Source organism: Panthera uncia (genome assembly GCF_023721935.1).
Source record: "Panthera uncia isolate 11264 chromosome A3 unlocalized genomic scaffold, Puncia_PCG_1.0 HiC_scaffold_12, whole genome shotgun sequence".
In the NCBI taxonomy this organism is placed as follows: domain Eukaryota; kingdom Metazoa; phylum Chordata; class Mammalia; order Carnivora; family Felidae; genus Panthera; species Panthera uncia.
Genome location: NW_026057579.1, coordinates 7,428,193 through 7,444,604, shown reverse-complemented (window position 1 = coordinate 7,444,604; position 16,412 = coordinate 7,428,193).

The following is a 16,412-nucleotide window of genomic DNA, read 5'->3' as shown; positions in this document are numbered from 1 at the left end:
CAGCTTACCAACTCTACCATCGTCTGATTTAGTCACCCAACATGAAGAAATTAATATGAAATTCCAGCAAGAAGAAATGAACAAAAGATTGGAGCAGAAGATCTTAAGTGCTTGCCTTTTGCTCATGGACCAGATAAACAGGATTATCTGCATTATCTATGTAGCAAGGGGCTTTTATAATTTTTACCTAAAGACGCCCCTTTTTGGTAATGACAAACATGTTTGTTTGTTTGTTTTTGTCTTGTTTTGCTTCTTTAAGCCTGGTTTTTCTCAATAGGCCTTTTCAAGGTTTCTAGGGGCACCTGGGTGGCTCAGTCGGTTAAGAGTCCGACTTCGGCTCAGGTCATGATCTCACGGCTTGTGAGTTGGAGCCCCGTGTCGGGCTCTGTGCTGTCAGCTCAGAGACTGGAGCCTGCTTCTGTTTCTGTGTCTCCTTCTCTCTCTGCCCCTCCCCGCCTTGTGCTCTGTCTCTCTCTGTGTCTCAAAAATAAATAAATGTAAAAAAAAATTTTTTTTTTAAGGTTTTTAAATTGTTTCACATTTGGTCAAGTTGAGATAATTTTAAGAACATCATTTTTAATTTGTAATCAAAGTTTACAACTTGATTTTTTCAAAAAAAGTCAACACACACGCCAAGCACCTATTAATGAAGGTTTAAACAATTGTCAAGAAGAAAAACAAAAGGACCAGTACCTGCTGTGTTAACAGAGAGGGGTCTACAGAAACCTGTCATTTTAATCTTGCTGAGTCATTAGCTAGCAGGGAAGATTATTCCTTTCTCAATACTGTCCTTGAGAAAGCACTTTCCTCCTGTTACTGTAGACAGCTTTCTTACTCAGAAATTCAGACAGGATCAACTGAGGAAGAAAAAATAAGCTCTCACCAGAAATATTTTTCTCTTTATTACTGATCAGTTAAGGCCTCTAATAACGAAATTACTCTCAGAGGAAGACATACACATCTATTCCAAATTGGAGGTTAAAACTTTAATCTCATCGGGGCACCTGAGTGGCTCAGTCGGTTGAGCGACCAACTTCCACTCGGGTCATGATCTCACAGTTCATGAGTTCGAGCCCCGCGTCGGGCTCTGTGCTGACAGCTCAGAGCCTGGTGCCTGCTTCGGATTCTGTGTCTCATTCTCTCTCTGCCCCTCTCCCACTTGTGCTCTGTCTCTCTGTCTCTCAAAAATAAATAAAAATGTAAAAAAAAAAAAACACAACAACCCTTTAATCTCATCATATACGTAGTTCTTAACATTGTATGGTAGTGCAGTTATGTATAAATGACTGTGAAGCCTGAACCTGTGTAATCTTAATAATTGATAAGAAAAATTTTGATTGTTCCATGATCTTTAAAGTTTTTGTCAAGGCATTCAAAGCCCTCTTACTATCTATTATAAATGTATTAAAGGATGAAAAACAGTAAAATTAATATTTATTTAGTACACTGCAATTTGTAATACTAGAACCACTGAGAAATTAAAATATTTTATTTCTTTGTAAAAAACTTACCAAGGGACATTTGAACGGTGCTTACCTTACTGTTCTTGTTGTATAATTTATATGAAGCAGAGACCTTTTCTATGCCTTAGCAAACTATCATACTTCTTTCTAAATTTAGATTACCTTCCAACATTTTAGTTTTTGTGCTCTCAATGTCTGAAATATCTTTGAGAGTTCCTTTAATGTGGAATATTTTACTGGCATCCCTTACTCTGGGACCTGCTACCGGGTTATGAACTAACAGGTGAGCAGTGACTACTCATGGGCAGACTTTGAAACAAATGAGAGGACTGGTCGTAGATCATGATGCACTTCTGTTATTTATGCAGTGATTTGTGGGCCAATGAACTAGTAGTGTAACTGGTACTTTATGCAATTATTCACAGTTAATAAACTGTAATTAAAATTTGAACTGTGTTTCTGGGGGGGGGGGTGTTATTTAACTAAGTCGCCATAACTGAAACTCATGCACGCTGGAACTGTTCAAAACAGCCTCTGTGTGTGTCTGTGTGTGAATCTGTGCATTAAAATTTTCCTATAATTATAGTCAAAACTAGGACTTGGATTCTCTCTGCGTTTGGTAAACAATTCAGTTTTGGACAGTTTTCTCATTTAAAATATATATCCACTCTATATCAAGGTAAATAAATGTTTATCAAGTTGGGTTAACTTGCATTTTTCTACTTCAGGATCAAATAAGTGCTCTTCAATATATTCTCGGTATATATGATATTTGAGAGAATATAAAATTGAGGTTGTCCTATATAGATTTAAGTAAACACTCCTTAACTGCAGTTTAATAAAATAAGCAACATATTGGAACACAGAACAGAACACTTACTTTGCAATTAATTTAATTCACAGCCAGGCTTGTAGCCATGCTTCTGCAGTGCAGTTTTTGTTTCCCCACCTGGGAACAGTCACAGAAAAATTGTGACGCCTTAGGTTCCATGAAATCAGTGAAGAGGTGAGTGCTGGCATGGAGGGAGTGGTCAAAAAACAACCACATTTGCTTTTTAAAAAATATTGGTTGAATTCAAATTTTCAGCTCAGTATAAATCTATTTTTCTCCTCATTTTTGCAAAAAGAGTAATTTAAATCATCGTATTTTTTATTATTTACCAGGTATGGAACCATAGACATGAAATGATCTAATAAGCAATTTCCACTAATTCAGGGTTTTTAAACATTTATATAGATGAAAGAACTTTCCAAAATAATCCCTCGCTTTGTTTCTTACTGTATCAGATGGGAACATGGAAGTCATACTAATTTAGTTTAATCCCACAATTCTTCATTTGACAAGAATAACAAAGAGGTTAATAAATATCCAAAACTTCCATCTTGAGTGGAAATAATCTCTAAATTCCCTACAAATAAAAATGCCCTCTTTGGGTAGACAGTTTTAAGGAAGCATTGATTTTCTCCTCTCCTCTCCTCTCCTCTCCTCTCCTCTCCTTCCCTCTCCCCTTCTCTCCTTCCTTCTTCTCCACACCCCTCCCTTCTCTTCTCCTCTCCTCCCTTCTTCCTTCCTTCCTTCCTTCCTTCCTTCCTTCCTTCCTTCAAAACACAGAACTCTGTAAAACTTGAGGGTGATGAATGGGTAAAGCAGAAAACCCCAGGGCAAAACAGGAACTCATACTTCTGACTGAGTGTTCATATGAAAGTTTCTACTTTTAATCCTATATCTGAGTCTATCTGGAGGTCTCATCTTCATGCCAGGTTTATACCACTTTATTATGAGAGTTTATACTTGATGGTCCTCAAGGGCAGAAAAATGGAGGAACTCACTAAAAACCATGACAAATCTCTTTCCAAAATTTAGAAATTATATATTCTACCAATTTCGGACCCTCTAGGGAGCAAAAATCCATGATGAAATGTTTTGAATGAAAAATTCTACTTCTGTAATTAGAAGGCAACAAACATTAAACCTTACCTTTTTAAAAAAAATGTTTAATTTATTTTTGAGAGAGAGGGAGACAGAGGATCAGAAGGGGGCTATACACTGACAGGGTGACAACAGCAAGCCCGATGTGGGGCTTGAACTCATGAACCACAAGATCATGACCTGAACCAAAGTCAGATGCTCAACCCACTGAGCCACCCCTGTACCCCAAGCCTTACCTTTTAAAATTATAATCAGTTCTAACTTCACTGCATATGAGGTTGCAAAAGTCTTTATGAAATTGACTTCCAATTCTCTACATGCTGGTATTTAAATTCTAGCCCTCAGAATATAGAATTCTTTTTTAAATAATAGAATGTATGTGCCAATTTCTGCCTATGAGAAACAGCCCCTTCTCTTCATTTAATTGTGCTTAAAATGGAAAATATAACGAAGACAGAAGATAAAACCCTCAGTATTATTTCATTTAAATGTATTTAAAACCAGATTCTAACCATTTCTACTTTTCATATATGCACATTTTTTATCTTAGCAATCCTTGACTTAAAGTGGCACATAAAGTGACCAGAGGAAAACTGCCCTTAATCAGGACAGTCCCAGTTGTACCAACGTCTTTTGCTTTATATTCTATTTTCAAATGCCGCAGAGCCTATTTGGCTCCTATTCTTCTTAACCTTTAGCTACTTTTTAAAAAAAAAATTTGATGTTTATTTATTTTGGGGAGATAGACAGAGTGCAAGCAGGGGAGGGGTAGAGAGAGGGAGACACAGAATCCGAAGCAGGCTCCAGGCTCTGAGCTGTCAGCACAGAGCCTGAACCCATGAAGCACGGGATCATGACCTGGACTGAAGTCGGACTCTTGACCAACTGAGCCACCCAGGTGCCCCAAACTTTCGCTACTTTTAACCTTTAAAGATGTACCTTGACTTCAGGCTGGTATTTGTAATTTTGCAAGTCTTTGCTATAAATCCAAGTTTCCTTTTCTTGCTCTCAGGAAATCTTTTATGCTTCCACAGTAACAAAGCTTAAAAATCTCTGGGGGACAGGTTGGGGGTGGGCTCTAAAGTATCCTTCTGTGTTTCAAACATTGAGTTGGGTGAGGTGATAGAGTAGAATCAGTAAGCATGTGAACTCTGCATGCAACCCCAAACAATAAATCTAAATTCTAACTTCACCATTTAGTATCTGTGAGACCACGGACAGCTACTTACCTGTCAATGCCCTAATCTTTTCATCTGTAAAATGTAGGTGTGTCTAGCCCATGGAATTTAAAAGAGGTGATATGAAAGTGTTCCTCACACATGACATTCAATTTATACTAGATATTATGATTATTATAAAACATTTTACATTTCTGTTTCACGTAAAATCTCCCCAAGAATCTATAATTTGAAGTTTTATTACTCTGATCACTTATAAAACATTCACTCTTAAAACATAAGAAATATGGCTACCCTCAGAGTTCTAGGCTTTTCCTATAGAAATAGAGATGGTTAGAAACAACTGAAGAAGTATTAGAAAGCCTCTTCCAATACTTGAAGAGACTTTAGCTTTCTATAAAACACCATATGCTATAATTATTTTTGTGACCTGAATGTGACAATCTGTTAAAAATAGTAGAAGTTATGTTAAAAATATCTTCTTATTTCTGTGAGATGGATTCTCAGGCAAGCGTGCTCCGTTTCAAATAATTACTTCATATTGGTCATTCTAAATCCCCTTAGGAACATAACACGAACACTTTAAAAAATGCATTGTGTACTGACTGCAGTGAAATGTGTTTTTTTTTTCCATTGAGAAGCAACATTCACCCCACTTAACCCAATATTCTTTTGTTATTATAAAGTAGAACGAAAAGATAATGCTTTACATCATTTACAAAAAAAATCAGAGGAGGAAGGCACAGCCACTTACAGTAATAATCATTTTTTCCTTTCCATACACTACAGTCCTGAAGTCTTGTATTTTAGTTTTCCATCTCTTACATTGAACATAGAAAAGCTGCCCTTTTTTCTTTTCAAATTCATATTAAATGGGAAGAGAAACCATGTCAGAAGCTTAAAGATAAAACACAACATTTTAAAGGAAGAGACAATGTTATTTTGGTTGGATTATATTTTTTTGGTGTGAATTAAAAATTGAAATCATCCAACATTTGATATGTAGAGAGAGGACAGTTAGTACAGAATAATGAGAACCAGTCACTGTGCCTATATTTGTCTCAGTATGTAATTTTCCAAAACAATATTTCAGATGTAACTTTCAGCCAAATATTTAAAGTCAATTTGGTTGATTTCCCTCTTGGTTGTGGAATATTTCATAATGGACTCCTATAGTTCTTCTGATAAAACATCAACCTATTGTACCATAAATATTTAGTCAACATCTGACAGATGATAAACAACTTATCAGGCTTCAAGAAATTAAAAACTAAGTGAAACATGCAATTCCCTTTCAGGGAGCTCAATCTTTCTGCACGTGTACTTGTATTACAAAACCAGAAACTTTAAGATGCACTACTGAGGTTAATTTTATAGTTGTAATTGTGTTTCCTAATGATATCACCTACTATAATTAGTTTCACCTGTCTGACTCCTGGCAGAGGCATCATTGTATGGCCATCTTGGGAGTAGACTGTTCTTTGGTTGGCCCAGACATGCTCAAAAATGGATCAATGTAGCATTTCACATTTCTCTTCATGACCTCAATATTTTTACATCTCCTTGATTACACTCACCACAAAGCCTTTCATTCCCTTTATTTTCCAGAAGTGTTTTATGGAGAGATATCAATAAATATGATATATATTATAAATATATGACATAATAAAAATTACACTTGGTTAAGGATAAAATAATTAACCCAGCAACCAAGGTCATGCTAAAGGTTGGACGAGTGACATAGAGCATATGGAAGGATCAGAGAAGACATTTTTCAAACAGTTATTTGAATATTTCTATATTGTTATGTTATATAAATAACATAACAAATAATATATATTATAAATAGTCTCAGAGGTAATTTATGCTCTTTAATAGAATCACAGGTTATTCAAATTCAGATCTTTCATTCAGATGATTTTTTTAAGAAAAGAAAATTTAGGGGCGCCTGGGTGGCTCAGTCGGTTAAACATCTGACTTCAGCTCGGAGCATGATCTCAGGGTTCATGGGCCTGAGCCCCATGTTGGGCTCTGTGCTGACAGCCTGGAGCCTGGAGCCTGCTTTGGACTGTGTCTTCCTCTCTCTCTGCCCCTCCCCTGCTCACTCGCGCACACGCGCTCTCTCTCCCTCTCTCTCAAAAATAAACGTTGGAAAAAAAATTTTTTAAAGAAAATGAAGAAAGAAAATTTGAAAAAGGAAGAAAATAATTCGGTTGTATGGAAATAAAAAAGGCTCAGGAAAACTCACATTTTGACATTCAAAAAACCTTATTAGTTTGCTAAGGCCTAATTATTCCCTCAGTGAAAATACTACACAGGAAGTATTCTGTGGTAAATGTGGCCAAAAAACTAAAACTAAATGTAGTTTCATTGGAAAATGATGAAAATTAATTAGTATAATCCTATACTATGTTTCCAGACTTTTGTCTTTTTCTTTGTCATAATTTTCAGTATTCATACTACACAAGTACATATAATTTAAACATTACATCATTTTAAAATTATGTTGAATAGAGTAATTCAAATAAATATAAACAAAAATTAGGCTTTAATTCACTTACCTCGCTTCACATGAATATTAGAAGACTGAAGAAAACATCTCTATTTCCAACTCAACATGGATAGGAAATCCAACTAGAAAAGAAACCATTTGGTAAATCCTGATATCCTTCAGACAGTGGTCTTCCTTCTGTATTTGCTTTCAAATTCTGCTCTAAAGGAATTTACTAGTTTCTCCCCATAGCCAGTTATCCCATATCCTCCTCTGACAGCTGATTCTCTTTTATTTTTAACAATTTTAATTATTTCTCCCCTTTCTTGTCTAAAAGAAAATACACATGGAAATATTAATACCTATGTAACAGCCCTTTCTACATAAGTGTATATATATATATATATATATGTATAGCCAAGAATCTGACTAAACAAAGTATTTTCATGAAATTTTTCCTTGCATGGTCTTATTTTAATTGGTAATACTTCGGCGCATTATACTGAAAGAGATACAAAAATTCTCCATATGTTAAAACCTAAACTCATTATTTCTGGGATGATCTTATTTGAAGGCTCACCTTTATTTTTCTCATCATTTTAAAAAAAAACACAGCAAAAATTTTTTCCCCAGAAGAAAATAATACATACACTCGGTGGGAGCTCAGAACAAGAGATAACTTCCTTTTGTATTTCTGTTGTCTTCCACTCATAGATTATGAATCTCAAAGAAAATAGCAATGATAATAATAAACTAGTTTGAGTGATCTTAGAAGACTACCGACTCTTTAGGATGGTCTTTGAGTAGGCTTTTATAGGAATTCACTATTGGTTTTCTACCGATTGTTTTAGGATTAGAGAAGACATATACCTAGGATCTAAAATTTAGAAGATCAAAATGTAAAATGTTGAGCATAAATGAATTTATCAATGCTATGGTCAACTGAATAAAATTTTCCTTCTTGTTTCCATGGATGTTTAATTTATAAGTATAGAAATATCCAAAGGATTTTTAAATTACAATATTTTTTACAAATGGAAAAATATCTATGTCTATATCCATAACTATATTTTCCAGGAATCATTTCAGATAAATGAAAGCAAAGGTTCACTTGTAAGTATTAATATAAAGAACAGAAGTTCTTCCAGTGTTATACAGGCAAATTTTCTATATTAATCTGAAAATTTTAAAAAATGAATTGCATAAAATATGCTCACTCTTACTGCAATCCTTATCACTGTTTTCCTTGTATTCTCTTCTCAATCAATAGTATACTTTTAAAAAGTGGCTATAATAATGTAATAGATGTATGTGGTTGTTCTCTGCTCCCTGCTCCGAAAAGCTTTTTTTAAAATTGTCTGAATAGTGATTCAGTAAATTTGTGAAATCACATTGCCTTGTTGTCTAATAAATTATAGATGTGTAAATAATAATACTTATCTAACTGAAATCAATATTTAGGGGAGCCTGGGTGGCTCAGTCAGTTAAGCATCCGACTCCTGATTTTGGCTCAGGTTGTGGGATAGAGCCCCTCATCGGGCTCCACGCTTGAGATTCTCTCTCCTTCTCCCTCTGCTCCTCTCCTCTGTTTGCACTCTCTCTCTCAAAAAAATATATACATATATATACATATATGTGTGTGTGTGTGTGTATACATATATATGTATGTATATATGTAATAAAATCAATATTGAGATGTTAAAATTCTTGCCATTTCTTACAAATTTGATTTTCTTTTCAAGATTCAGTGGTTCTGAATATATCTTATTTTAGATGGTGGTTTCATGTCACTTTCCTAAGATAACAGTGGATCTGCAGAAGGTAGGGAACATTACCAAATACCTAAACACCAAGTGGTTCAAAAAAAATCATTAAAGTATAATTCTGCTCTTTCAAAAACATCATAAAATGTATAAAAATGAAATGATTTAAAGATGCTCAGTGATATAATCCTTTCTGGTGTTGGTCCTCACTCTTCTCTGAGGAGGAAGTTTTGTCCTATTGCTTGAATAGCATCTCAGAGTTGACCCCATGCCAAAGGATAGAGTTTTAACTGGAATACTAGGTCTTATTTGACTAAAGTATTTTCTTTTGTGCTCTCAATTTTTCCACGCAAATGCAAATGTCAAGTGTTTTGTTGGTTGTTTTCCCCAAAACCCAGTAGATTTATAGTCGGGAGAATAATTACAGCCAAAACAGTGCATTATAAACAGGATTTGAAATTACTCAATTTTACCAAGAAGTAAACCAGTCATTGGAGATCCTGCCGGCTCCTTTAGATGACCTCTCTTGAACATTAAAATAAAGCCCTTTAGTGTTGGACATATGGTTGTGAATGTCTTCCTGAGAATATGTTTTTAGGTGGACTACTATTCCAGAATAAAGTTGGCTCTTCTCATTTTTTTTATGAGCAGTAAAATGCATTTCCTAAAGTTGAGCACAGTTTTGAAGAAGTGATTTGTACAAGAACAAAGTCTGCCTGAAGTCTCAAGTAAGTGTCATAAAGTGATGTCAGCCAAGAAATTACATTTCCCATTTTATTTTCCTAATAATAGTTATATTTATAGGAAAGTTAGTACGCTCCAGTTAGAAAATAGAAAGAGAACATGAGAAAATTAATGATATCATTCACAAAAACTGAAAACAAGTCAGAAAAGAGGGATTCATTAAAATAATGTCTATATTTATCCACCCTTCTATTAAGCTGACAAATATTAATTATTTAAAATCATGTCTTTTAAAAAAGTGATGGCTTGAAAGTAAAAGGACCTGAAAGTTCTTCAGTAAACTAAAAACCATGCCATTTTTCACAAAGAACAATTAGAGCGATGGATTTCAATACCTTTTAAGGATAATATTTTTCAATATTTTTAAGGACAATCAGGATATAATATGAACCTCAATCGAAGTATTCAAAGAGGACTTCCACATACACCCCTAGGATCACATCTACCAACCTACCTCTATCTCTGTTATTATGGACAAAATATTAATATTCCCATACATTATTTAACCTTCTCTTGTCTAGTCAGTTTACCCTCCCTCTGCTGCGTTATCAATTTTTCATCCTTGCTGGATCATTATAATTAGAGTAAAAACCCAGTGAAACATATGCCATATTAAAATATGTATTTGTGCATTCTGCTCCATTAAAAGCCCCATTTCTTTGCATCCTTATGTAATAAGACTCATTGAAAATATCATCTCTACTTGTTATCCTTCATTTACTCTTTAGGCCAGTATAATTAAACCTTCTCCCATACCATCCCAACAAACAGGTATTGTCAAGGTCAACCCTGCTAAAATTCAGTGGTTCTCAACTTCTCAAGAGTTGATTATTTATTCCATCCTAACATCTTTCCTCACTTGATTTTCAAGATATCAATCTCTTCAATTCTCCTCCTACCTCCATTACTGCTATTTTCCTTTCCCAATAACCTGTAAATGTTGGAAAGCCCCAGGATTTAGGCCTCAGACTTCTCCTTCACCTACACTTACTCCATAGGAGACCCTATTTAATCACGTAGTATTATTTATACACTTAAGATTCTCCAGTGTATATCTCTGAAGCTGACTACTCCTCTGAATTCTAGACTTTTCATATACAATTATTTAGTTAACATCTATAGCTCAATACCTAATATTCATCTCAAACTTAACATAAATAAAACTAAGCTTTTGATTCCTTACCTCTTCTAACAGCTCTTGCTCATCCACTCTACCTCATTTGGAATATTCTGTTTCCTCTATTTCTTTCATACATCATACCCAATCTATTAGTAAATTCTATTGGCCTGAGCTTCAAAACAGATCTGGAATTTTACCCTCAGAATTTCTACTGCTACAAGCTAACTCCAAGCCATCACTGCCTCTTATCTGGATTACTGCAATAATTTGTAACTGGCATCCTTGTTTTTGCCCTTGCTCCCTACGCTGCTCCCCTAATGGTCCTTTTACCAATGTAAATAAAATCATGTCACTCATATAAAATTCCTTTAATTAATTCCTTTCTCAGAATAAATACCAAAATGCAAACAATGTCTTATAAGACCCTACATGTTCTGGTCTCCCCCACCTACCTTCTTGTTAACTCATCTGCTGTCCCTCTCTCTTTTCCCAAACTCTACTCTGTCATACACACCAACTGTACTTGGATGTGTGAAACAATCCAAGCATGTTTTTGGGTCAGTCATTTCCACTAGGTCTTTCCTTTGCCTGAAACTCTGGGCTTTAGATAAGCTTTCAGTTCACTTTCTCACACCTTGAAGGTCTCTGCTCAAATGCTCTGCATGTAGTACACTCCTCATACACAGCCCCCCAAACTTCCTATTCTCTTTCACCCATTTTATTGTATTTGTCAGAGTTTTGTTATTTCCTTACCTGTTTATTGAATGTCTCCTCTTGCTAAAATAAAAGGTCACTGAGGGCCAGGCTGCCTTACCTGATGCTGTATGTAACCCAGAACCTCTAAGAGTTTCTGACATGCAGAAGGCATTCTGTAAATCTCTTGAAGAAAACCTCCATGTTTTTTTTTCCACCTCAAAACTCAACCCATGATATGTTTTCTAATACATTTTACCATAAACTCTGACTTCTCCATAAAATTGTCCACCTATAGGGGTGTCTGGGTGGCTCAGGTGGTTAAGCATCCAACTCTTGATTTAGGCTCAGGTCATGATCTCACCATTTGTGAGTCTGAGCCCCTCATTGGCCTCTGTGTTGGCAGCATGCAGACTGCTTGGGATTCTCTCTCTCCCTCTCTCTGCCCCTCCCCTGCACACTCTCTCTCAAAATAAATAATAAACATTAAACCAACAAACAACCAAAATTATCCACCTACATTCTTCTAATTTCTTCCCTTGGGACTGATAACTGTTCCTTGTAGGGAAGATTTTAAGTTTAATCATTAAAAAGAAATGTTGGAATTCAGTTTTAAAAGAAAATAAAAGTACAGAAATATTTGATAGGAATACAAATGTAATGAAGCTATCTTATACTTTAATTTTAAATTGAATATTTTAATTTTAAATTAAATTAAACTACTTGTAAATTAGAATAACTGCAGTATGTGTCAAATTCATTGAAATAGAAAGAAGTGTGGTGGTTGCCAAGGGTTGGTGGATGGAGGAAATGGGGAGACACTGGTCAAAGGGTAAAAACTTTAGTTTTAAGGTGAACAAATTCTTTTTTTATAAGGTGAACAAATTCTGATGATATAATTTATATCATGACGAATATAGTTAATAATACTTTATGGCATATTTTAAATGTGCTAAGAGAGTAGATCTTAAGTTTCTCACTAAAAAAATACTATGTGAGGTGATGGTAATGGATGTTGTAATTGACTTGATTGTGGTAATCATTTCACAGCATGTGCACATATCAAATTCATCAATCTCTATACTTTAAATATATACAAATTTTGTCAATTATAACTCAATAAATTTGAGGAAAAATAACTTCAGCATAACGCATTTCAGCTGAATGGTTTTTAGAAACGATGCTATGTTATGTTCTTTCTAGAACAAGTTAAAGAAATGCACACATCTAGACCATAATTTTGATTTGGTTACCATCTGATCAAAATCTCTGATGGTTCCCCACTGAGTGTAGCATCAAGTCCAAGTTTCTTACATTGGTATTTAAGGTTTTTAAGTTAATTACGGGCTACCTTTTAGGTTAACTCCATTTCTACCTCATAACCCAACTTTCCGCCACCATCCCCATTACCCAGAAACATGATGATAGTTCACATCTCATTGCTGCTTTGCTCACATGATGCTGTCAGTTATAGTAAGTTTTGAAATCACACAAGTGAGTTTGTATAAATGATAAGTTTCTCTGAATTCCCAAATAAAGTTCATAGGAGTATTTCAACCAAGATACTACGAGTACCTTTGGATCTAAAACTTAGAAAACGTGTGACCTTAGCTAAGGAATGTCACTTAACCACGGTTTGTTTGCTCAGCTATAAAATGAATATCTACTTTATCACTGTTACTATTTTTGAAAATAGAAGGTGCCTAATAAAATGCCTGAAACAAGTAGACATAAAGTGTGCACATTTATTTTATTTCCTTCTTCCAGCCATCAACCCAATTAATTGTCTATGCCAAAGCTCTATCTGTATCATACAACTTCTAATTTATCTGGTTTCACTAGTTTAATCCTTGTCCTTTTTTTTTTTTAATTTTTTTTAATGTTTATTTATTTTTGAGACAGAGAGAGACAGAGCATGAACGGGGGAGGGGCAGAGAGAGAGGGAGACACAGAATCGGAAGCAGGCTCCAGGCTCTGAGCCATCAGCCCAGAGCCCGATGTGGGGCTCGAACTCACGGACCGTGAGATCGTGACCTGAGCTGAAGTCGGACGCTTAACTGACTGAGCCACCCAGGCGTCCCTAATCCTTGTTCTTGAAGTTATTTTTTATACATTACTTATTATATGATTATACCTATAACTAAGGCATACACTCTCCCTGGGTACCAATCTACTATTGTTTTTAAGTATTAAACATGTGATTTGAAGTTTCAAAATTTTTATATTGATAAGGAATTATAAAGAGTAAGATAGCTCCCTAGGAGCCTGGTCTATCAAAAGATGCATTTATTGTGAAATATTTTAAATATATGAGTTTAATATAACCATCAATCATTGTTCAATTTTCTGATTAACATTACTAAAAATGATGTGGGGTGTCATCAAGGGGTGGTAATAACTGCAGAGCAATTAGTTTCTGATATTGTTCACAGAAGCATTAAATAGCTTGCATAAGATTATTTTCTTTAAACATTATGTTTTATTTAATTTTTTTAAACGTTTATTCATTTTTGAGACAGAGAGAGACAGAGCATGAATGGGGGAAGGTCAGAGAGAGAGGGAGACACAGAATCTGAAACAGGCTCCAGGCTCCGAGCTGTCAGCACAGAGCCCGACGCGGGGCTCGAACTCACGGACCGCGAGATCGTGACCTGAGCCGAAGTCGGACGCTTAACTGACTGAGCCACCCAGGCACCCCAAACATTATGTTTTAAAATAACATAATCTTACTTCAAAATTACTGTCTTTTCTTTAAAGATGCTTAAACTTTTTCATTAACTGATCTAGATAAATAATTTATAAGTCAAATTAAAGTCAGAGCCTATGTTGAAATTAGATTTTCTCTGAAGAAGTAAAAAAAAAACAGTTTGTAGAAGGTTAACTCTGATCAGGTAAAAAGAATTTCTTTCAAGTGATGCTATTTCTGTCACATTATCCAAAATTACAGATTTTCTTCCGGCTTTATAGTTTGTGTTTTTAGTCCCTGTTGGGGCACATTGTCCATTAAGTACTTTTCCGTCAAGGTACTGAGTAGTTGTTCTTTTTAAACACAATACAGCAAATAATTTGTTATCAAATGTCCTGGTTGTTTCCTATTTTTTTAAGTACTAGATTTTTTTTTTGTATGAATTGAATTTGCAATCACAACTATTCATTCAGGAGAAAAAGAACCTGCAGATTGAAAAATAGAACAATTTAAAGGAAAGTTCGTTTTGACATTTAAACTTCAAGTAAAAATTAAACTTTGCCAATAGTATTGAATCATAAATAAGACTTTTGTTTTTAATGAAAAAGTAATGTTGTACGTCACAAAAATTTTAAATAAGATAAAATTTGTACTCTTTTTCCTTTTTATCTTTATTTTCCACAGTATTCTTGCAACTTGCCTGACTGTCACATTTGCCAAGACAAACCAAACTGTCTCTCAAGTTTGGAATAAATATTATTTTGAGTATACTGAATATTCTGAAGAATGTGTTAGCCATTGATTTGTCATTATAACTGTTCTACCAAAATTCTTTTCAGTTTTCTTGAGAAATTCCCATATATATTCCCAATTCTATTATTATATTAATAAGCCTTTGGGAAATCTTAGAAAAATGCTATGGTGTGCCTGGGTGGCTCAGTCGGTGAAGCATCTATCTGACTCTTGATTTCAGCTCAGGTCATGAGCTCGCAGTTCATGAGATAGAGCTCCACACCAGGCTCCGTGCTGACAGCATGGAGCCTGCTTCAGATTCTCTCTCTCTCCTCTCTCTGTCCCTCCCTTGCTCTCTCTCTCTCTCTCTCAAAAAAAAAAAAAAACATTAAAAAAGGCAAAAATAATTAAGAAAATTAATAAGTCATCAGCATCAGTACTAGGTCTATAAGTTTATTTCTAAGGTTAAAACACCTTTAGATGGATAGATAGATATAAACAGCTAAAGATACAGATATAGATAGATCTATTATTATCTATATTTACCTATTATCTATCTATGTATCTATCTATCATCTTCTGTAATGATTCCAGACATCTTTACAAGAAAGAGCAGCATTTCTTTAAATCAAATTTATTAAGACAGGACATGGCAAACCAGCTTGATCTGACCAAATCAGCTTAGCCATAAAAAGAACTGTTAATATTAGGTATATAAACACTTTCCTCAACCAAGGTATATTTCAGTAAGAAATACCTTGCTTAAAACTATATTCCACTTTCATTAAATCCAATTTTCGAAGAATAATATTATCTTCCTTCTTGAGAGATGTTGAGCAAGTCTTTTCTGAGGGACAGAACTGAGAAAAGTGTATTTCCTTCTAACAGTTCTGCTTCTGACCTTCTCCTTACTGCTCATTTCTTTTTCACCAGGAAACACTTAGCAAAATACTTTCCCTGAGAATATAATGAGAATATGCCCATAGGAGTAACTTCTAAATTAAGACTAGGGAAACCAAGAGGGTGTCTGACAGATCCATCCCAAGGCTCTTGAGGGGGCTTTTTAGCCTGTAACTCTTTTTCATGTTACATTTCCTTTGCCAGCCATTTCCATTTTCTGAGAGTAGTTCATAATAACTCAAGAGCCTGTTGTGGTTTTAAATTCAGAGCCAAGTTCTCTAGAAACAGTGAATATGATCATTCCACAATTAGATAGAAATAAATATTTTCCCACCAAAATTTCTAATGTGGCTGTTTAATTTCATATATGCTTCAAACTGACCTTTTAAAAATATAACTGTGGATAGTTTCCACTGCATCCTACTGGGCTAGGATTGGAGAATCAATCAAAATGGTATACCTTCAACTTTCTAAAATCTTCTAGAAACTGTATATCCCAATAAAATTCCAGTCATATCTTTTCCATAAGACTTTTTGTCTCATGCAAAGGATTTCACAGCATGACTCAGAATTTGTCCAATATTCTTTTGAATATAGGTTAATTTCTCTTTTTGGTACCTATTGAGGGTCTTATTATTGGATGAAAATTTTAATTGTAACATCTTCTTTTTAACAAAAGATTTTAAAAATCCAGTATGATTAAATTTTTTTT